Source organism: Canis lupus, chromosome 13 (genome assembly GCF_048164855.1).
Source record: "Canis lupus baileyi chromosome 13, mCanLup2.hap1, whole genome shotgun sequence".
Classification (NCBI taxonomy): Eukaryota; Metazoa; Chordata; class Mammalia; order Carnivora; family Canidae; genus Canis; species Canis lupus.
In genome coordinates this window covers 33,537,153-33,561,787 of record NC_132850.1, presented here as the reverse complement: position 1 = coordinate 33,561,787, position 24,635 = coordinate 33,537,153, and positions in this window count along the sequence as shown.

The following is a 24,635-nucleotide window of genomic DNA, read 5'->3' as shown; positions in this document are numbered from 1 at the left end:
GTTGTAGATAATGATGGAGAATTGAACAGAGGAAGAAGATGAACTGTGATACAGTTTCATCAAAACTCTCTGCTGAATTCACAAGAGAGTTCTGAAGCTGGGATGGCCCCTCACATATGTCTAAAATTGAAGCTGTGGTGTCGGGGCTTAATACCAACACATTGACCAGAAAGATATTAGGTGTGGACTAATACCGAGGTGACATAACCTCGAGTGAAGCAGCTCCCTCTGGTCAAAGATAATTCCTAGACAGGGACTCAACTGTTAGTCATAGACAGGCAACACTGCCAGTGACCGAAACAATGAGTTTCTCAGTCCTGAAGAGGGGAAGGGTGGGGTCAGCACAGTTTACTGTATAGTCCACACCTTTAGTCACCCAGCTCAACTTGCTTTGGGAAATACCTTCACTCACCTAGAAACAGCTTCTCCACAATTCTAGGAGGTCTCTTTTTCTGGGAAAACTCCAAGAGAAAGGCTAGTGGGATAAACTATAGCCCCTGCTGCTATAGGAGTTGTTGGGACCACCACAAATGATACTCATCATTTTCCTGTACTACTATCCATCTTAGCCACCCCTGCCACCCATCAGGTTCATCTAGTACCTCTGTTGGTCTTGGTGACACTAACATCTATATGAGGTCTGAGTCCTTAGTTCAGGATTGATTGATTGATTGATTGATTGATTGATTTATTTATTATAGACCTAGAGAGAGAGAGGCAGAGACACAGGCAGAGGGAGAAGCAGGCTCCATGCACCGGGAGCCCGACGTGGGATTAGATCCCGGGCCTCCAGGATCGCGCCCTGGGCCAAAGGCAGGCGCCAAACCGCTGCGCCACCCAGGGATCCCTACTGTCAAGGTTGTTGAGGGCGGTATCAAGAAATGTCATTGTAGATCGCTAGTGTCAAACATATTCTCTCTGCCTCCAGGTATAACAGCAGCTCCTCATCCTCTTGATGATCAGAGTCAAACCCCTATCAGGATAGTGTCTCCTTTCCTGGTCTGTTGGTGTTTTGTCAGGAAACATCCAAAGTAACTAGATGGCAGCCATGGCTTAAATTTTCATGGAAGTATTGTGGCATTTGCCATGGTGAAGGTGTTTCCCTCAGGGAAACATAATCTCTAGATCCACATAATTTGAAGTTGCAGGGATGGAAATCATGTATTCCCCAGATGGATTCCTGAATGATAATCTGTCTCTATCCCTTGGTTCTTAGATCTGTGTATTGTTTGTTGAGGTCACAGAATCAAACAATTGTTAATTTAGAGCATATACTGTGACATGAAAGATGACATTCTATCCTTTCTTGGTATCACTCTTAAGCTGGTGCCTCAGTTTATAAGTGGTGCAGCGTGTGGTGGGACCAGTGGATCTCATGGTAATGTGTCACTGCTACACCTCCGTTGTTATAAAAGTAGTACCTTGGACTGAAGTGACATTATGTGGGATTCCTCACTGAGAGAACAAACTTTGTAAGCTTTCAGATAGTGATGTGAACTGAGGCCCTGTGGGCAGCAGTGTCAAATGTATACCAAAAATATGTGTCAAAAATTTACATATTTTTCTGCCTTTTTCAGTGTAGGAGAGATCCCATGAAATCAATCTACTTTGCCACCAAGAGCTGGTTGGTTTTATTTAGGCATGATATCATATCAGGAGCTCAGTTGGCAAATAAAATATTCTGAAGTGGCAGTGCCTAGATTAGATTTGGTGACCAAGAACCTATACTTTTGCTGATAAATAGCTTCTATTCTTATTACCATGTATACCATTGTGGCAGCACTGAGGAAGTTGATGCAGGGACCAATTGACCTTGACTGGCCACCTTGTTCAATTGATTAGTGCCTCTTCCATGATGGATAGTCTGTGGTAGGAATTAATATATCAGACAAAAATCCACATGCTTGGGATCCCTGGGTGGCACAGCGGTAAATTTAGCGCCTGCCTTTGGCCCAGGGCGCGATCCTGGAGAGCCAGGATCGAATCCCACGTCGGGCTCCCGGTGCATGGAGCCTGCTTCTCCCTTGGCCTGTGTCTCTGCCTCTCTCTCTCTCTCTCTGTGACTATCATAAATAAATAAAAATTTTAAAAAAATTCACATGCTTTGTGACAACTCCTATGTGTTCATACATGTGCCTCTTCTTAAGGCTTCCCTGTCTTAGCTATGCTAATAATTCCCTGAATTAGCTATGCTAATTCCCCTGATGCAGCTCTGAGGCCATTCACCACTGGCCTCAGAGCTATATAATAGATATATTATATATATAACATATATATATATTATATGTAATATATTATTAGCATAATATCAATACATATATTAATATACCAAATATAACATATTATTATATTATGATAATTATAATTATTAATAATACTATAATTAATTATACTAATACTATAATTATACTAATTATAATTATTAATTACTGTGTATTATATATTAATATATATCTATTATATAGACATAAATCTATATCTATCTCTCTATATATATTTAACCTCAGGCCAATATTCATTCCACACAAAGTGAAGAGTTAGGCATATTGTCCAGAACTCTGCTGAATGGCAGGATTTCTCCCCACTTCTTTCTCTCAGGGCCATCAAAAGTGGGACTATAATATAGAGTGGTCCATCTTTGTTTGTTTTAATCAACATATTAAGCCAAACCATCTAAGGGCCAAGTTCAGCCTTTTTTCTCTATCAACTAGTAATAAAGGCTGCCTTACCCGTGTGAAATTAGCATACATAGAGAGATCTGTACGGATGGCAGTGGTGTGTGACACCACCAGTAGTGTCTGGGCCATCTGCTCCTACAGCTTACTTCTGCTCTCTGTTGCATCTCTCCATCTTAGATGTAGATACCACTTCTGTGGGACAATGGGTTGCTGTCTTATAACTTGTTTCTGACACAGCCCAGCTCATGATGGGCAGTTTGGCTGGTTGTTCCCATGTTCCAAGGCTAGGTATTCCTGCTCTACTGGAGCACAAAGGCATTTCAGAAGTTGTTTTTCAAATGGCATGTAATTTTCTGCTATAGTTTTCTGAAGTCTTGCTTTGGAACCCTAAGTATCCACATTGTAATACTACTACTGATGATTGCCGTAACTCTACAAGGCATGTTTTACATCACAGATGTCTCTAATACCATAGATTCTGCCGGTTTGCATGGCCCAGGAGGCAGAGATGTTTGCACTTGCACTTGCTGCAAAGCCCATCCTATTCTAGGCCTGGTTTAAAGTTGACAGCCTTCCATTTCACTTGGTAGATTTTTGCATTTGTTTGTTTGTTTGTTTGCTTGTTTGTTTTAATCACATTGAGTCATTTGATGAGAGATAGGATGCACCATAAATTGTCCTTTACATTGGAAGGGATGCCCAAACATTCCTCAACCTAGTATGTCCCTAAAAACTTCACAAATATGATAGGCCTCTGTATCTTCTTTTTTTTTTTTTTAAATATTTTTTCTTTATTTATTTATGATAGTCACAGAGAGAGAGAGAGAGAGAGAGAGAGGCAGAGGGAGAAGCAGGCTCCATGCACCGGGAGCCCGACGTGGGATTCGATCCCGGCTCTCCAGGATCGCGCCCTGGGCCAAAGGCAGGCGCCAAACCGCTGCGCCACCCAGGGATCCCGGCCTCTGTATCTTCTAAAGCACATTTATCTTACAAAGACCTTAATGTACTTGTCATTTCTCGCTCATTCAGTCTGATTAAGATGATATCATTGATAGGATGCACTATGATGGAATTTTGTAAAATGGCCATCTGGTCCAAGTTCCTTCAGCCTCTCTTATGACAGAGAGTAAAAGAGTTAACAAGAAGTTTCCCATCCCACCTGAAAGCAGTGCTTTTCTGGTCCTGGTTCCCAGTAAGAATGGAAAAGAAGGCATATACCAAATAGATGACTGCAGATCATATGCTGAACTGGGTTAATCTGATCCAGTCACTTTCACTGCATATTTAACAGCAACTACTAATGTTTGTTGGTATTTGACAAAGTTTGAAGTAGTCCACAATAATCCAAAAAAATCTTTTTTTTTGTCAAGACCAGACTATTTTGGAGATATGATCAGAACCATTACCTCTACATCATTTAGTTCCTTAAGGGTGGCACCAATCTCTGCCAATCTTCAAGATATAATATCATTGTGCCTTTACTATTTCTGCCAGGTTGAGGAGGGGAAGAGTTTTTAGTTTTCCTTTTAACTTTCCGCAGTCTGATTGCTCTTACTTCACAGACCAAGGAAGTAATGTGACAGTTCAGTCAACTAGCAAATGTGTCTATTCTGATTATTCATTTGGTGGATGGGGAAATGACCATTGGGTGGATCCACAAGTTCAGTGGACCTACTGTGAGCTGAGTCTGGACAGTTGTCTGTTGGTTGGTCCTCATTGATCCTTATTCTTAAAGGGTTATCATGATCATGCTTCAAGTATCAGTATCATCTCAGATCCTGTGTCCGACAGTTTCAAATGTCTGAGTGGTCTGATTTCTCCCCCTTTTTTCAGTGTAGTTTCCTTTGAGGAAGTCTGAAGGAATAATTAGAATGCATACATGTAATGGTGTTATAGAGTCCTTCCTCGTGAGGACCTGGCCTCTCCTTCAGGCATCGGGTCCTGGGTCTAAAATCTGGTTCAGGTATGTAAAATGGCAAGAGGTCATGATTTTTATTGGAGTGAATTCTTTCAGCTTCCTGATAATCCATCTTTGGATTATTTTGATTTTATAGATTGAACAAAAACCCTTGCAGGTTTCCAATACATCTAACCTCTAGGATACTGTTTTCTATATAATCATCACCATAGTTCTCTGTAGGTCAACACCACCCCCATTTTCTGGCTGCCATGCAGACTTTTTGCTTATTTCTATAATTGTAGCCACCTGCTTTTCTCATAGTTAAATACCACCAGCTGGTCTCCATTATTTTGAGATCTTATCATGTCCTATTGATATCAGTTCTGTAACAGCTTCTCTTACCACCAGATGGCAAGCTTCTTAGTGATGTTGGTGCCCCTCTAAATAGTGTGTTCCTTAGAGATTTGGAAAACCAAGTGTCTCTGGGCTTTCCCCATGGAACATTGTTGGATGGTAGGTTTCTTAGCTGTTCTGGTTATCACTGGGAGGAGCTGTAAGCTGAAGAGGACTTGTCACAGACATAGGTTAAGAAGCAGCCAAGGCTTCCTAGTGAATACTAAGAGCAAAGGTAGAAAAAAAATGATGTAGGTAAAATCATTTGGAAAACAATTACTCTGCTTGATAAATTAGTCCTGTGTCTTTCCTTCGCTCAATTAACACATGAATGACTGACTTTAGCTCAATGATGCTAACAAAATATTGACAGAAAAAGAAACCATCAAATTTAAAGCAGAATCCTTGTTAATGCTAAACCCAAATATTTCCAATGATTTATTTCTATCAATTATTAAAATTTGTCAATGTATTCTATTAGGAATAGAATAATCAATTCTTAGTGATTCCATTTTAAACTCCCTAATAAAAAGTAAAAAGCATGTTTGTTGGTATGTTTTTCCTCTTGTTAACCCAAAGTCACAAAAACTTTTTCTGTATTTTCTTTTAGAGCTTTTATAGCTTTTGGTTTCACATTTAGGTCTATTATCCATTTTGAGATATTTTTGGTGTATCATGTGATGTATGAATCAAATTTTATTATTTCTTTGCATACGGAAATCCAGTTGTTTCAGTATTATCTGTTGAAAAGACAATACTTTTTCTACTGAATATTCTTCTCTCTTTGTTGAAAACTAATTGATTGTATATGTGTTGGTCTATTTCTGGACTGTATTTGTCACATTAATTTGTTTATCTTCATGCCATTAGCATACTGTTTGGAAGCTTTTAATTTTGCAAGTGCTTTTATTTATTTTTCTTGCTTTATTGCTCTGGCTACAACCTGCAGTACAATGTTGAATAGGAGTGATAAAATGGCTATTTTGTCTTGTTTTTCTTCTTAGGAAGTAAGTTCAGTCTTTCACAATTAAGAATGATGGTAGATATAAATTTATTATAGATGCCATTTATTAAAGTAAGAAAAAATTCTATTCCTAGCATGCTAACAGTTATTTCTTTTTTGCTTTGAGAATTTTATTTATTTGAGAGAGAGTGAGTGAGAGAGCATGATTGGGGGTGTTGGAGGGGCAAAAAGAGAGGGAGAAGCAGACTTCCCTGCTGAACAGGGAGCCTGCCTCTGGACTTGATCCCAGGATTCCAGGAATCATGATCTGAGTTGGAGGCAGATGCTTAACCTGAGCCACCCAGGTGCCCCAACTGACAGTTTTTTTTTTTTTTTTAATAAAGAATGTTTTGGGGATCCCTGGGTGGCCAGCGGTTTAGCGCCTGCCTTTGGCCCAGGGCGCGATCCTGGAGTCCCGGGATCGAGTCCCACGTCGGGCTCCCGGCATGGAGCCTGCTTCTCCCTCCTCCTGTGTCTCTGCCTCTCTCGCTCTCTCTCTATGTCTATCATAAATAAATAAATAAATCTTAAAAAAAAAAAAAGAATGTTTTGGATTTTGTCAAATGATTTATTTTTTTTATCTAGTTGAATGATTTGTTTTGTCTGGTGATATAGTGAATTACATTCATTTGTTTTCCAGTGTTAAAATAACCTTTCATTCTTGAAATAAACCCTACTTTGTCACGTGTTATTGGATAAATTTACTAATATTTATTAGGAATTTTGTATCTTTGTTCACAAAGGATATTGTTCTGTAGTCCTCGTTTCTTGAAATACCTTTGCCTGATTTCATTTATTTTATTTTTTATTTCTTTTCCTTTGCCTGATTTTAGTATTAGAATAATACTTGCCTCATAAATGAGTTGGAAAATTTTTCCTCTGCAATTTCTGGCAGAATTTGTATTATTTCGTTTTTTACATGTCCAGCAGACTTAATCAATGAAATTATCTGGGCCTAGAGTATTCTTTTTGGGAAGATTTTAACTTGATATTTAATTTCTTTAGTAAATATAGGACTATTCAGATTATTTGAGAAGATGCAATTACATTTTTTTCCCTGGGGAAAAAATGGGTAATAGGCTGAATTCTGTAGCATTAGAGATTTGTAAAGGATAGAGGAAAAGTAAGTGAAAATAGAATAAAGTTAATTGCAATAAGAAACTTTAAAAAAATTTCTTTGTGAATTATGGCAATGGAAAAAAATGTACGTCAAGGGGTTTTCTTAATATAAATATATCTAAGTTTATAAGGTTGGTTCTTCTCAGATTTTATCAATTTATAGAAGTCATATACAGTTTATAGAGATGAATAGTTCATGATTAGTAATACATAATATTTCCTATTGCTAGTGATGTGATCAAGAATATATAAATTTCAAAAAATTAAAAACCCTTATTCATGCATTTATTCACAAACTCATTTTTGTATTCATTGATTAAGTTCATGAACTTATTCATTCCCAAACATAATTTACTGAAGGTCTTCTATGTGCCAGGCATTATTTGAAGCCCTGAAAATTTAGTTGTGAACAATTAAAACTAGCATAAGTAAATAAGAAAATTTCAGATGACCATTAATACTATCATAAAAATAAAATCAAATATTGGGAAAGGGAACAACCTAGGGACTGCTTTAGATTGAGAGGCCAGAAAGGTATTAATAAGGAGATGGAATTTAAGCTGACCTCTTAGTGACATAAAGGGACTTGTCATGAGTAAATTTAAAGGATAAACAATTTATGAAAATGAAACAATTCATTAACAGAACAACCTGATAGAACAGGCTGGGCCTCTCTGAGAATCTCTGAGGCCAGGGAAGCTAGAACAGACTGAGTGGAATGTGCTTAGTTGGAAATGAAGTAAGACAAGTGGAAAAGGTCTACAAGTAAGGCCCATTGGGCCAAGGTACTTTAGTGTAGGAACAATGTGATAGGAAGTGCTAAGAAAACATTTTGTGAGAGTGAGAATGAAGTCGTATTTTTGAATATCTTAACTTTGAAGTATCCAATAAATATTCCAGTGGAAATGTCAAATAGGCCTATATAAATTCAGAGTTGAGAGGGATGACATTCATTAACTCATTCACTCATTCCATGAAAAACTTAAGAGACCATTACATACATTAGGTAAGTGTGCTAGTGATGGGGATGTTAATAGAAGGAAGAAGTAAGATCATCCTTACTTTAAAAAGTTCACCTTCTAGATGGGGAGACAGGTGTATAAATGCATAATTACTATACAGTGTGACAAGTACTATAATAAAGAAAGAAACAAAGTACTTTAAATATCAGATGATGGCACAATTGTTTCTGCTTGAGAGAATTGGTAAAGGAGCTGCTAACATTTTGAAGTTGATAGTACTTTATTTTTAGTATAAAAATGATGCCGAATTACTAGAGTAAAATTTTGAAAGTAATCTTGTAAATGTGTGTGAGATCTTTTAAAACTAAGCTTAATGTCTTCAGAAAGACACTATGGGGGATTGACCCCAAATACACATAGAGACAAATTGGTAAAAGAGTTGCTAACATTTTGAAGTTGATAGTACTTGGTGTAGAACTTGGTAAATTGGTAAAGGAATTGCTAACATTTTGAAGTTGATAGTACTTATTTTTAGTACAAAAATTATGCCGAATTACTAGAGTAAAATTTTGAAAGTAATCTTGTAAATGTGTGTGAGATGCATTAAAGCTAAGCTTAATGTCTTCAGAAAGATGCCATGGGGGATTGACCCCAAATACACATAAAGACAAATGGAAGAATTAAGACACCCCATACACTGAAAATAAAACATTTTGCTTGTGTTACATTTTGTTTGATTAGTTTTATCACCTTTTTTGGATAACATATTATCCAATGAAAGTAATTCAATGAATATCAAAAATTTTCCCATTTCCTTTAATAGTCTAAGCAAGTGAGAATTTTTCAATATTCAATATTCTTCAGGTATATTTTTAAAGAATAGCACTAAGTGCCCACATCCTCCAGGCAGTTTCTTGGCAACACATATACATCAAATCTTATTTTCAAGTGCTTGCTACTGTTATCATCTACTCTATTTAATTAAGGACTTTACTGATTTCTTGTCCTACTTCTGTCTGTTTCTCCTTCACATATAGCCTTGAAGGGAATGGACTAAGTACTAGAAACTAAAAGTTTAATTGCTTCTTACACCATCCTGGAAACTGAGTGTACAGGGAGAGATGGGTAATTAGGTAGATAATTTTCTTCAGTCAGAGAGGTTATGTAGTCCTAGCACAGGGTTAAGAAAAAAGGAGCTCCAAATGTGGGAAGCAGAAGTGGTACATTTGCCAGCTTTCTGGTACTTCTTCAGGTGAATGGTGTAAAGCCTAAAATTAAAGGCCAATAGTATTTTCTGCCTTGACATCTGGTAAACCTAAGAGGACCTCAAATGGTCAAAGCATAAGTTTCCCTCCCAATTCTTCTCCTATGGATAAGATCCCCTACTAAGCAACTCTCTTTATCAAAGGACCAAGTGAAGTTATGCCTTATGCCTGAACACCTGCTTTCAGTTCCCTGCTGCTCCATGGGATTGTTCAAACGGGCCAATCACATCCTCCCACAGAACCAAAGGTCATCCTACCCTCTTGATACTCCAAAGCCTGCCTCCCACAGGCCCCAGTTGTTCACTCTGTTCCTGAGTGCAGCCTCCATGTAGCCGTGCTTTGCATGTTATGTTTTCCTTCCGTGGGCTGTGAGTATATGTGACTAATAAACTGCTGTCTAGTGTATCTATCCAGTGTCAGATGTTGTGCATTCGGCCATCCCAACAACTCTAGGGCCGGAATCTCTCACTCGTGGTTGGGGCAAATAAGAGGTGATTAAAACAAGTTGGTATTAGGATACACACAACTTTTTTGCCCTGGACAGGAAAAGGGTCCTTTAAGAACTGGAAGAGCATGACTTTACTCACTCTTCTTCTTTTTTTTTAATTTTTTAATTTAAATTCAGTTTGCCAACATATAGTATAACACCCATTGCTCATCCAATCAAGTGCCCTCCTCAGTGCCTGTCACCCAGTCACCTCATCCCCCCACCTACCTCCCCTTCTGCAACTCTTTGTTTCCCAGAGTTAGGAGTCTCTCATGGTTTGTCACCCTCTCTTAATTTTTCCTACTCAGTTTCCCTCCTTTCCTTTAGAGTCTCTTTCACTATTTCTTATATTCCATGTATGAGTGAAACCTTATGATGATGGTCTTTCTCCAATTGACTTATTTCACTCAGCATAATACCCTCCAGTGCCATCCACATCAAAACAAATGCTGGGTATTCATATTTTCTGATAGGTCAATAATATTCTATTGTATGTATAGACCACATCTTCTGTATCCACTCATCTATCAAAGGACATCATGGTTTCTTCCACAGTTTGGCTATTGTGGACATTTCTGGTATGAACACTGGGGTGCAGGTGTCCTGGCATTTCACTACATCAGTATCTTTGGGGTAAATACCTAGTAGTGCAATTGCTGGGTCATAGGGTAGCTCTATTTTTAACCTCTTGAGGAACCTCCACACAGTTTTCCAGAGTGGCTGCACCAGTTCACATTCCCACCAACAGTGCAAGAGGGTTCCCCTTTCTCCACATCCTCTCCAACATTTGTTTCCTGCCTTGTTAATGTTCGACATTCTCACTGGTGTGAGGCGGTATCTCATTGTGGTTTTGATTTGTATTTCCCTGATGGCAAGTGATGCAGAGCATTTTCTCATGTGCTTGTTGGCCATGTTTATGTCTTCTTTGGTGAAATTTCTGTTCATGTCTTCAGCCCATTTCATGATTGGATTGTTTGGTTCTTGGGTGTTGAGTTTGATAAATTCTTTATAGATCTTGAATACTAGCCCTTTATAAATGTAACTGCAAGAAATGATTTGCTTTCCATGCCATCCTACCTTTTTGTAAGTGTTTTTGGAACTTGGTATTACATGTCCACAACTCATGCTTTCTTTCTGACTCCTTGCCTTTATCCTTCGTTACTCAGTTTGGTCTGATCCTCTACTGACATCAGTGTCTAATTCTCAGTTCTGCATGGGTTGATTCCTTTTCTAATTATACTTTCCTTTCTGCCTTCTAACACCATGCTATGATGGGTGTTCAGAAGCAGGAGTTCTGTGAAAGCAAACCCTTTTCATCCTCTCTTGCTCCTTGGCTCTACAACTGTGATCCTTCAAGTTTTGATTGGAGTCTATTCTTTGGTCGTCAACTCCTGCCAAGTTCAGTAGTTAGGATGCTTGCATGTGGTCTCGTTATTTCGTTTGGAGTATTATCCATTTTTAGATCACTAGGCAACTTTCCTTCTAAAAATATAAAAACTCCACCATAAATCAAGCATAAGTAATAGGCATTAGGTTTTGTGTTTTTCTTGTTATTTTTGTTTTGTTTTATTTTGTTTTCTGCTCCTTGGATTAATGCAGTGAATTAAAAGTTAACTAACATCCATTATCCACATGAGCACGTATGGAGTTTTTCAGGAAGGACTGTTGATGGCATCAACTTTGTAGCCATTTTGCATGTCTGGGTAGCTACACATGTACACACGTACACACACACCTGTGCATACCTCATTTTCATACATACAATAGATTACTTGTTTGTTCCACCTTTTTCCTCCTCCCGCTGCAAAAGTGTTCCATTTCCATTGGACTCTGATGGAAAATGTTCCCAAGTGAAAGGGAGCATTTGGTCATCCAATGAACTGAAGCTGCAGTGATTACACATTTAGAGTTGTCAAGAAGAAGGAGATTGATTTCTGAAAATGGAATCAAATGGCAACTGAAAGTGTTAGCTTCAAAACTATCTCCCCCTTCTGTTTGACATCGATCTTTCCCGCATGTGCCAGCTCATTATCTGGTGGGCAGAGGAGAATTGCTACTTGACGTCATCTGTGGCAGTTTTACAAGGGAGAGCGGAAGGGCAGACTGTCTGGTACAATGCTCTGATTGACAGAGGCTTGTAGCCCACAAATGATGGCGTGATATACCCATATGGGAAGAAAAGTATTTATTGGTGGACTAAAGCTACGTTTAAATAGCTAGAGATCATGTTATAAATGGTAAGAAAACCCACAATGGGCAATTCTAGTCTAGGCTAGTATTTAAAAGAATAGGCTTGTATTAACATGGCATTTCCCAGCTCATACTTTGGTTTTCTCTGCAGCTTGAAGACAATTTAATTTCAGTTGGAGTCTTTGTAGTGCTCTGGTGCATTTCCAAGGACAGATTAAAGACAATTCTTAGGCCATGGAACATATCACAGTTACCAAGTTAGGACCTGGTAATTGGTACCAATGAATGAATGCATTTACTCTGGGAGGGTTCTGAGATCAAATAGGTCTAATGAAATTGCTTTAAATGGATCCTTCACCTCATTTAAAAAAGAGTACTGTAGCCCCATCAATTTACTTTGAAGGTTTTTTTTTTTTGCCATCTGGAGAGATTGGTGCATACGCTCATTTTTGATAATATCAAGGGGGCTCCGCCCTGTATTACACGTATGTCTGTCTGTCGAAGTGTGCTTACAGTGTCTGGGAATTGTGTACCCCTGGCTTTTTGCATTAAAATTGGAGAGGATACAGCTTTCCTGGAATAGGAATCCTATGGCATGTGGAACAAAGAGTTGCCTGCTTCTAGGCAGAGTATACTAAATAGTACATCGGAATGCAATGCAGCCTATGCACACTGAGTTCACAGATCCAGTTTTTAAGGAAGGAACACAGAATAATTCTTTTGTCATCTTGATGTAAATCTTACTTTTTAAATCATACCTCACATCTTCCCTTTGGTTCTCAACCATTCTCTGACTTCTGTGCCCACCAATGTGATCATTACATTCAACAGATAAACTTGTCTGGTACCTAAACTAGCCTGGCGCCTTTCATACCCTATGGTATGAAAAAGATAAAAGCCATAATAAGCAGAAATCCTCACAAATTTCTCTCTCACTCCCTTAGCAAAAACGATTTAAAGAGAGGTTTGTACTACATTGCCCTTCCTTGTTCTCTGCTTGTTCTCCACCTACTACAACCTAGCTCCTACCCACTCTCTTCAACTAAAAAAAAAGTTCTCCCATTAAAATCAGCAATAACTTTCTAGCTGGTAAGTTAAAGCACCATTTCCCTGCCTTGCTCTACTTGCTCTCCATAGTATTTGTCATTATAGTGCACACTTCCTTTCTCTTTTTCCTCTTCCTTCAAATCCAAAGACTGTATCTAACATTTTTCTCCCAATGTCTCAGACTATTGCCTTTCTGTTTGCTCCCGGGACTCCTTTGCTTCTGCTTGCATGAGATAGAGGTGAGGGGATGTAAATATTCTTGGAGTCACATAGCACGTGGGGCAGGAGAGTTCACCATCACCCATTAATGTTGGCTTTCAGCTCTGTTTCCTGTCAGGCTTGGTGTATCCCCTCTGTTAACTATTTTACCTCCAATAGAAAGTGCTCAACTCATTATCTGGCACATAGTATGTGCTTAATTAAAATCAGTTAATTATGGATGCATTTAAATGATCTAATACAAATATTTCCAAAACTTTCTATAATTTGCATTAGCCATTAATTTTCAATAAATTCCTTCCTTCTCTTTAAAACAATTCAATTTGTATCCAAATTCATATCACCTGGGTATTATCCTATGGTACTCTATATTTCCTCTATATTAAATCATTTCCACTTTTGGACTTGGGTCAATAGTTCTTTATATACTTCATCAGAGTTCCAGTAAAGCCTCTCGATAATTTATTGTATAACTTAAAAAAATTAATAGGATACAGAGGATAAGTCAGAAGAATTTTACAGTAAAATAAAAGGTATTTTTGAAATGAGATGGAATTCAAAGTCACATAGTAGCTTTGATTGGGGATTTAGCGGACTGAACATTTCGATCAAAAATAGAAGTCACCAGGAGAAGCATTTGTGGCTTTAGTTTTCATCTCAGAGATAGGATCTGCTGCCAAAGTCTTTGACAAGGTTGCTAATGAGACCAAACAATGGGCCATATCCTCTGACTGGTATAAGCAGGCAATGGATATTAAAGCAAACAAACAAACAAATAAAAACAATGCCATGGAGAAATGAGGCAGTGAGATTTAGTAGAAAATATATAAGACCTGGATTCAAGTTATACTTCCAGCACTCATTGCTCTCTTTTAACTCACTGAACTCCTTTAATGGGGTCCTACAAGTTGGGAAAAATTCTACCTACCTATTTCCTGATGCTGGAAAGTTGTTTGTGGGTAATACCATTATATTTTTGTAGAAGACTATTTAGATGACGCTGTATTGATCAAATAATGTATTACCTGTTGGCCAATTTGAGTTGTCTTTTTTCTAAAAGACAATAACCTCATGAGCCAGGTAGTTCATTACCATGCTACCTGGAGTATAAAGCTCTAGAATGATGGAAATTTCTATATTTTTTAAAAACGATTTTTATTTATTTATTCATGAGAGACACACACGGAGAGAGAGGGAGAGGCAGAGACACAGGCAGAGGGAGAAGCAGGCCCCATGCAGGGAGCCTGATGTGGGACTCGATCCTGGGTCTTGATCTGGGTTTCCAGAATCAGGCCCTGGGCTGAAGGCGGTGCTAAACTGCTGAGCCACCTGGGATGCCCAGAAAATTCCTATATTAACTGTTACTTTATCTTCACAAGTTTCACATTTTCATCTGAGAAATGAGGACATTAATGGTACCTCTCTCAAGGGAGAGTTGTAAAGATTACTTCAGAAAATACATCGATTTAATTGGTACTCAACATCTCTGCCTACCTTTCTATTCTCATTTCCAATAACTCTTCCTTATGCACCTTAAAAACTTGCCATACTGCACTATGTTCATGTTCTAGAATATCATCTTCTCTCATGCCTCCATGCTTTTGCACATATTCTTTCCTTTTCCAGGATATTGTTCCTCTCTTATTCCTTCCTGTCCATACTCTTCTTGCTAAAAGCCCATGTGCATCCATAAAGACAATTCATTTCTCCTTCAGGCGTTTGTCACTTCCAATTGCCAGCCAAGTAGGTAAGGGATAGATTTCTGTTTTGATTCTGTCTCTAGAATAATAAAGTTAACTCTAAAGCAGCACTTGGCTGTGGGAGCACTATTTTCCCTATGGTTTTAATCATCACAGGCAAGATAGGACATCACACAACATCTGCCACTATTTTCGCCCTCCTCTAGAACTTCTCTTTTACCAGTGCTAATGTTTGAAAAATATATGGGAAAGCACTGTTAAAAAATAAAGTGATATATAAAAATCATAGACTTACACTGCTTCAAACATCCTAGGAGCTCTAGAATGATGGAAAATTGTTGAAGTGTGAAGCATTCAACTTTATTTTTAATTTTTTAAAAAGATTTTATTTATTTATTCATGAGAGACAGAGAGAGAGAGAGAGAGAGACAGACAGACAGACACAGGCCGAGGAAGAAGCAGGCTCCATGCAGGGAGCCCGATGTGGGACTGGGCCCGGGAACCTGGGATCATGCCCTGAGCCAAAGGCAGATGCTCAACCGCCGAGCCATCCAGGCATCCCAGCGTTCAACTTTAAATTGCCTTTCTCTCTTTCTTTCTTTTTTTTCTCTCTCTCTTTTTTTCTACCATCTTAAACATTTTTAAATATAGCATTCAGTAGTGTTAAGAACATTTATATTGCTGTGTGACAATACATTGAACAATAAGTCCTCATTTCTCTCTCTCCTCACCCCCTGGGAACCACCTTTCTATTTTCTGTCTCAATAAATTTGACTTCCCTACATACCTCATATAAGGGGAATCATACAGTTTTTGTCTTTTTGTGACTAGCTTATTTCACTTAGCATAATGTTTTCAAGTTTCATCGTTGTAGCATGTATCAGAATTTCCTCCCTTAAGCTGAATAATATTCCATTGTGTGTGTGTGTGTGTGTATATATATATGTATATATAATATTTTTCTTATTCATTCATCTGCTGCTGGACACAGAGTTCTTCCATCTTTTGGCTATCGTGAATATGTTGCTATAAACATGGGTGTGCAGATATCTCTTTGAGACCCTATTTTCAATTCTTTTGGGTATATAACCCAAAGTGGAATAACTATATCATTTATTACTACATTTTTAATTTTTTGAGGAACCTCTATACTCTTTCCCATTGCAGCTGTACCATTTTACATTCTCACCAACAGCACACAAAGGTGACAATTTATCCACATCTTCACCAGCACTTGTTATTTTCTGTTTTTTGTTTTGTCTTAATAGAAGCCATCCTAGTGGGTATCCTCCACATTCTTTTGGGGGTCTACCACTAATTTTCTTAGTAGATCTTTCTCCTAGGAAATGGTGTCTCCCTAGCCACAAAGAGCAGGTCCAAAATACAGAGTTTCTTTATACCAATATAAGCTTCTGGGTCTCAAAAAACAAACAAACAAACAAACAAATATGTAGATGTGTTTGACATTTTGGCTACCAAACTCAAATTTCCAGCTATACATTCACTGTCTAGGATTTTTGTCCTGCCTTAATTTGAGACAACACACTATTAATTCTTTAGACTTAAGATTCTACTTAATTTTCCTTCCATTTATAAAATATTACTTCCTCAGACAAAATTAAGGTAGGTCTTAATCTTTTTTCCAAGACATTCTATATATTGCTTGAGTTCATCCATTACATTATGATTGTTGGCTTATAAATTTGTCTCTGAAGCAGATCTAACAGACTCAATTACCCTTCTCCTTTTTGTTCTTACTAAAACAACTATGGCCTTCTTTTGAATAGCCTATATCCAACTAACAACCAACTCTCTGGAATCTAAAGCCACTCATATGACATAGTTCTAATGAACGAGAACAATGGCAACATTGGTGATATCTGAGTAAGTTTTGGTTTCCTAACATGGGTATCATTCCCTCCTTCATAATTGGAGTATAATGAGAAGCTAGACATGGAGCAGCCATTTTGGAGTTGTATGACAACCATGAAAAAAGAAGCCATATATGAAGGATGATGAAGCAAAAAGAAATGAAAGGAAGCTGTAGTGACATTATGGAACTTATGTACCATGTCTGGCTGTGTGTTATGAATTTTTTAACTATGACAAAATATCAACCTGTTTGGTAAGGCCAATTTCCTGATTCTTTTTAACTTCACAAAATACATAGAAAATGATAATATTTGAAGCTTTCAAGGAAATGGCAACTCATAGACAAAGTTGAATATTTAAAATTATCTCTTTGCTCTCAAGTAGAGAAATGAAGGGTTCATTATCTTGTCACACCTATATATAACCCACTGGTGAAACAAGAATGTCCTATACATCACACCTGTTGGGAATCTCTGACTAAGCCAGACTAATCACATTACTCTTTCAGAAAGCTGCACACAATTTCTTACTAACAGAATTTCTCTAGCTGAACAATGAAGTTACTTAGGGAAGAACAATACATTATTCATCATGTTTCTTACCTTATATGCTGCTAGGAACTTAATAGTTACTCACTAAGTTTTTATTGAATAAATGAGAGGAGAAAAACAACTCCTTGTTCCAGACTGACTGGTTTACTCACAGTTCTGGATCTTGCTCATTTCTGAGTCAAAATCTTTATTCAGCTTCCTCTAACCTGGAAAAAACTTCTGACCCCCTCTCCGTGTAGCCAACTCCTACCCATTCTTCAAAGTCCTTTTCAAGTCTTTCTCTTCCATGAAAGCCTCCTAATCATTTTGGCTCAGATCACACCACTTTATTGACTTTTCTGTCCTCCTATAACTCTTGCTGAAAAAAAGGTTCACTGTGGCCTTACTCATATGCATATACTCCAACTAATGACCTTTTCCATGTTGTCATATGCTAACTATATTTTTCTACTGACAAACTGTTGAACTTAGGATAGTCTTTTCTTAAAAACATATTTCATGCCATGAAAATACAACTAGTAACAAAAATACATGAGGAAATTAATCAAATTTAAAAAACACTAAACAATGTAAACATTTTATTTTAAATGTGGTTTTGGGGGCAGCATTCTGTCTGAGATGGATCAGCTGTGGTTTTTCTGTTTTGTTCTGTTTTTTAATATGGATCTAATAAAGTTGGGCTAATTGCACCAAATTGAGCAGAATCTCCCTAGAGATTCTAGCAGATTTGCCCAGGATTTTCAGGGCCCCAGATTCTTAGAATTGGATTTAAAGATATTATCATCTGTCCCAAAATTTTTACTGAAAATTTGACTTGAAAATAGGCTTATTCTGGATTGTACTGTTTGCTTATCTTTTACATATTCATATTAAATAATGGCCTTTATTATAAGGAAATTTGCACCTTTACTTTCATTCCTTGTTAACTGGATGGGTTGATACATAATTTAAATTTGTTGAGTAAACACTCATGCCTTATAAATATATATACTTAATTTTGGGTTGTACTGTTTGCTTATCTTTTACATATTCATATGAAATAGTTTTTAATGTTAAAGAGCAGTTATATTACAATATCTTCAAAACTGAAGGGTCCCCTCACTGGCTAGAGATAGATTGTCCATTGTTCAGTAAAATTTGCCCCTGACTGATTCAGGGTAGTTTATTTTGAAAGGTTGGTTCCTTTCCTTTTTGTAAGAAATCCACAAAAAGGAAGCTTTTGGCTTACCTACCAGGTAATACTGTCACATGCATTCAACTTACAACTGTTTTTGAATTCAGAACCATAAGACTCTCTGCAGGTATGGCTTTCAATAGATTGTAAAGTGCTTCAACAGATGGGACATTGCTATTAGCATGGATAATATATTTTTATTGTATTGGTGTTGAAAGTGATTTTTCAGAAAATGGCTTAGACAAATGTTTGTGTTATCTGTCCAGTTAATTCATGAAAAAAAGTGCAGCCTGGCTTTCAGGAGCAATTCTACTTTGATTGAATATTTTTTATTAAATATTTAATTCCTATGAATGTCTTACCACATTGTTGGAGATCTTCTGGTTATTTTCTTTTTGAAGTCATTGTTATTAAATTATTTGACTTAATAATGACTTCTGACTAATCCAGAAATTCATTTTAAACTCACAGCTACATGTCTTATTATATTTCAGGTGATTCATTAAAAAAAAAAAAAAAAAAAAAAAGAACATCTCAACAAAGGCCTTTTCATATTCTCACAGATATCATGGAATGTAGGTCAAGGGGTCATACTTATTAGATGAGATGCTATAGCTGGAGCCCTAAAACCAAATGAATTGTTCACTCCTCAACCTGAGAATTAGACACAGAATAGCAATGTCACCTATTTATTTATTCCACCAGGAAACTGTCTCTCATGTAGCAGTCACTATGCTAGGTGTTGGTACACACACACATACACACACACACACGCACAAAATAATAAATTTTAAAAAAGAGAGAGTTAAGAAGACAAGGAAATGACTGACATTTAAAAGTATAATTTCGGGGATCCCTGGGTGGCTCAGTGGTTTGGCGCCTGCCTTTGGCCTGGGGCGCGGTCCTGGGGTCCTGGGATCGAGTCCCGCATCTGGCTCCCGGTGTGGAGCCTTCTTCTCCCTCTGCCACTCTCTCTCTCTCTCTCTCTCTCTCTGTCTATCATAAATAAATAAATAAATAAATATTAAAATAAAATAAAAATAAATAAAAGTATAATTTCACCTTCCTATGATTAGGGAGATGTAATACTAATACTTATGAACTGTGTGGCCTCGATACACTACTTATTCTGTTTCAGCCCCAATTTCTCTATTAAGATGGGAGATATTAACCATATATACCTCCAGAATTGATGGAAAAGTGAAATAGGATATGATTGCCTGATACAAATATGATAAATAAAAACAAAAGCTAAAGTTTTGAATAACTTGGAGTTTACCATACCAATATTTACCATATTTAGTTTACCATTTATATCATTTATATCATTCCCCAAATTTCTCAGCTGATAAATATTATAGCAAACATTTATATATCTCATATTCCTTGAGTCTTTAAAATTTCCAAACTCCTATTTGTTGTTATTAATTTAGGTGGGGAGTAGGGAAGTCATTATAGCCATTCTTGGTTTGGTAGACCATTCCTACTTGACATTTTCTTTGTCTTTGGTTTCCTGAATCAGTTGGAAAATCTATACTGCTAATAACAACATCCCTCTACCAACAAATAAAACAAAACCAACAAAAAACAAATCCATAGAAAAAGCTGTATTAGTTTCCTATTGCCACTGTAACAAATTACCACAAACCTGGTGGCTTAAAGCACAGCAATTTATTCACTTACAAATCTGGAGGTCAGAAGTTTAAAATAGGTAAGCAGAGATGTCTTCCTTTCAGATGCTCTCAGGGAGAGTCTATTTGATTGCCTTCCAGAGGCCACCCACATTCTTTGGCTCATGGCCCCACATCACTCAACTGCTTCTGTTGTCACATTGTCTTCTCTGATTCTGATTTTTCTGCCTTCCTATATTATAAGGCCCTTTGTGATTACCATAGGCTCACTTGGATAACTCAAGATATTCTCACATCTCAAGATCCTTAATTTATTCATGTCTACAAACCTCTTTTTGCCATGTAAATAACATACCACAAGTTCTAGGTGTTAGGCCTTGCATATTTTTGGGAGACTATTATTTTCCCTATCATAATACCATAGGAAGATGAAAGGAAATCTGAAACACGGCTATATTTTCAGGAATTAGTTGGGATGGCAGGAAATAGATTAAGCACAGACAATGAACACACATGATATTATCTTTCAATGGATATAATAAATTCTGTTATGATTCATTGGGAAAAGTCAATTTGGGAATTATAGAATTTTGTTGTAAGAGCAGTATTTTTGCACTGAGTACCAAAGAATAAACTAGAACCTAGCTGACTGAAAATGGCCTGGTAGACATTGTTGGTAATTGTGTTTTAGGAAACAAGATAGTTAGAAATTACAGGGAAGAGTTAAAAATTAGCATGTGGATCTATCATGAAATAGTACTAGTTCATTATTTTTTACAGTAATAGAGACATCACAAAGAAGTTTCTTGTATATTATTTTCTATTTAATACTCTAAGCAGCCTTGTAAGGTAGATTAGGAATGTATTTTTAACCCTGTATTACTGACAAAACACTGAGGATCAGTGATACTAAATAATGAGCTCATGGTTATAGGCTGGAATGCTGAGGATCTGACTGGCACAATTCAGGTCTGTGCATTCTGATGCTTGAGGGTATCTGAGATCCATTTGATCTCTGAAGTAGCTGAATGATCCCTTTCAAGTCTTGTTTATGCTGTGGTTGCCCCTTGACATTCTGGAGGACTATACCTTAAGACTGCAGAAAAGTCTCTAAATTAATAAGTAATGCCCTATTTTCTTATTTCTAATATCACTGTTAATGCAATTCATCACATCAGAGAGGTGAGCTACTACTACTTGAATATTTTACTTTTTATTTTACTTTCTGCCGTGACCATCAGAAAAATGAACTGTTAAAGAAAAAGAAAGAGTAACTTTTGTCTTTCATTTTCTGGACCATTTCTAATAAAGGACCAAACGTTTTTATCACTCTTGAAGATGACCTACCTGCAATTGTTCTGAGGAATTATTAATCCCTGTTAAATAATGAACCACTTGTAGCTGCTCAACATTATGGGACAATTACTAGAAGCCACTCATATGAGAAGCAGCAACTCTGAAAATTAAACCTACAAACAGAAGCATCTGCCCATCTGGCTCTCAACATGGACTCACAATCGATAAGCCACATCTCCCCATTAGGCCCCCTGTAGGACTCCTACTCCGATGCCTGCCTCTGGAGGACAGGTGCTTGTATCTTGGTGCTCTCACTCTATCTTATGCCTTTTGTGTTTACCAGAGAGCCAATGTTTTAGGTCAGACCAACACAAGCATACTCTTAAAATTTGTTGCAAATTTTTTCCTCAGTTTCAACTGGTCTGGGGGATAGCAACTTATCTCTTTAAACTACCCCCAGAGGATCTCAAAGTGAAATTCCATCATTCCAAATTTAGTCTCTAAACGTAAGCAATTAGCATCCAGCTGTTTTCCTGTGGTGAAATAAAATCTTGATTTTATGTTAAGGTAAGAGGTTCTGTTTATTTAAAGATATGTAGTGAACAACAAAATGTATCAAATAACTCCCTGGGCTCTCCAGCTTGGTAGAACCCATGATTCAAATGTGTGCATTGGCAACATAAATCACAGTGTGTCCTAGGTCACCAGTTTCATTCTTTCATGGCCGCCTGCGCAATTTCCTCCCAAATATCTTCTGAATTGATTGCCTTAGGTAAAGTTATGTGCATTCATTAGTAGGACCATAGATAACTTATAAGTGAACTGAATAATGAAGAAAAACCCTCAGTTTAGCCACAGGATCCTGCTATTGCAGTTAATGAGGTGCCAAGCAAGGAGACTCTTTACATACCCCATTTCAGTACACAGCTCATCTTCTCTCCCTTCCACAGACTTTGTGATTTCATTTTCTCAAATACAGCATAAGGGGCTGTTACCTTTACTTTGGAATATTATTTTTTTTCTTAATAAATACCTTGGTGTATATCACTGTCCAGTGAGGCTTATAGACTAAGGGGGAAGAAAAGCCAACAAAACAGAACAGCGGGTACTCTGTCATTTTGAAAGGTTCCAATTGCATAGGCTGTTATGACAAAGACTTTGCTGTATTTTGTATCAACAGCTTGTCACGTGGCTTCCAGTTCATAGTCTGTGTCATTATTTCCCAAAATGAATTTGCTTATCTGCTCTTCCCTTTATGGGTAACACTACCTAGGAAACCAAGCTCACCCTGTTTTGTGTGAATTCTGTTTCCCTCCGTTTTGAGTATTCTATACGGGTGTGAATAATATAATGCACGTGTCTGGTAAATGGCTCATTTTAATCTGGCTCTTCTGTCTCTGTGATGCCTCAGACCTAAGGGAAAAACTTTGACTTTTGATTATTTTCTTTTATTTCACTTTGCAAGCTCTCATTTTACTGCCCTCTGCCAAAAAGCAATTTAAAAAAAAAAAAAAAGCACTGCTATTTGGTTTCTTCATCATTTAAAAGCCTATGGTCTGAGATCCTTCTTCCCACTCAGCTCCCACATCAAAAGCAAGTGACCTTTCCTCAAGCTGAATATTGTTCTTTGCTTTGATGCTCAGATCCCTACCATTTTGCACACTCCTGATACTATTGTCTCTTCTTAACTGCTGTTGACAGAGCCAACCCCAGGATAAAGCCAACCAAAGCAACTGCTCTGGGCTCCAGCACTAGGTCCCATCACACTTCTGTGACTAGACTACGGGTCAGAAAGCTAGGGTGGGGGTTGGCAGGAAGGTAAGGAAATAGTGAGGGGAAGGTCTTTGATAGAATCAGAGTTTACATTTTCAATAATTTACCAACTTTTCTTTCTACTTCACATCCCTTCCCTTTTTTATCCCACTTCCCCCACAAAAAAAACTATAAATGATACTATTTTATCCATGCATTAATACATCTCTGTATCAGTTTCGATTTCAAGCAATCATCATCAACTCTGGTTGTGTTCAGCTAAAGTAAAATGTATGGGGACTCACAATAGTATTGAGTGGCAAGTATAGAAAAATGATAGGAAACAAGCAGGACCACCTGAGGGCTAGCAGTAGGCGCCCCATCAAAGATAATGCTGCAGAATCAGTCTGATCTACATGCTGCTAGAACAGAGGTGTATACCAGGGCACCTTTAGATGTCAAACCTCAGGAGGGGTGAGTCTGAATGACCACAACTGTTGTTAGTCCAAACTAAGTCTTTGTGTGAATTAGAACATGGCACCTTATCTGGGGAGAGACACTTACGCAGACCCCAGCTGACTTTGAGTCTCCATGGACCTTCTTGACCTTTTGCCCTCATGAATAAGGAATGACCTGCATCATCATTCTCATGACTCCACAGCTGGGCCATGCCTGATTGAAGCAGGAAGGGGAGGGGAGGATTCATTCCGCCTTCTTAGGGGGAGGTGGGCCCGGCATACAGTGGGGAGTTCCCAAAAAGGAAAAGTAGAGGAGGGTAATTGAAAAGAGGTTTAAATATTGGAAAAGTATTGCGAAAGATTCATTGCATATCCAGAGATCTAAAGATGTCCTTTGTTACATTCTTGTACTTCATCTTTTCCTTTAATGAAAATACAGACTCCCGATATAGACAAGGATATAAAGGATTTCTCTCTTTAAGATTTGTATGGGCTCCGATATCCCTAAGTTCAGCTTCCATAGACTTTCATAAGACCTCGAATAATTGATATTACAGGAAAATGATAAATTTTCAGTGTTAGGCAACTGGGAAATCATTTTGCCTTTATTTATTGGAGCATCTTTAGGGAAAGATAATGATACAAACTATACAGTTTAAGAGTTGTGATATTTAATACATGAGTGCTTAAACCAAAGTTTGGTTTTGCTTAAATTAACTACATGCATGTTAAATTTGTAATCATATGTTCTTGATATATCTGGAATAAAGTAGTATAACATCCTTGTAATATTTTTATATATATGTTTGTAATAATCCGGTAACTTTCTGATTAAACATAGATTTAACACATACTTTTCACTTCTGCCCACTGCCAAAACCTCATTAAGTAAAGGAATTTGAAATGGTAAAAACACAGAAGAAAGATAATGCACGAGA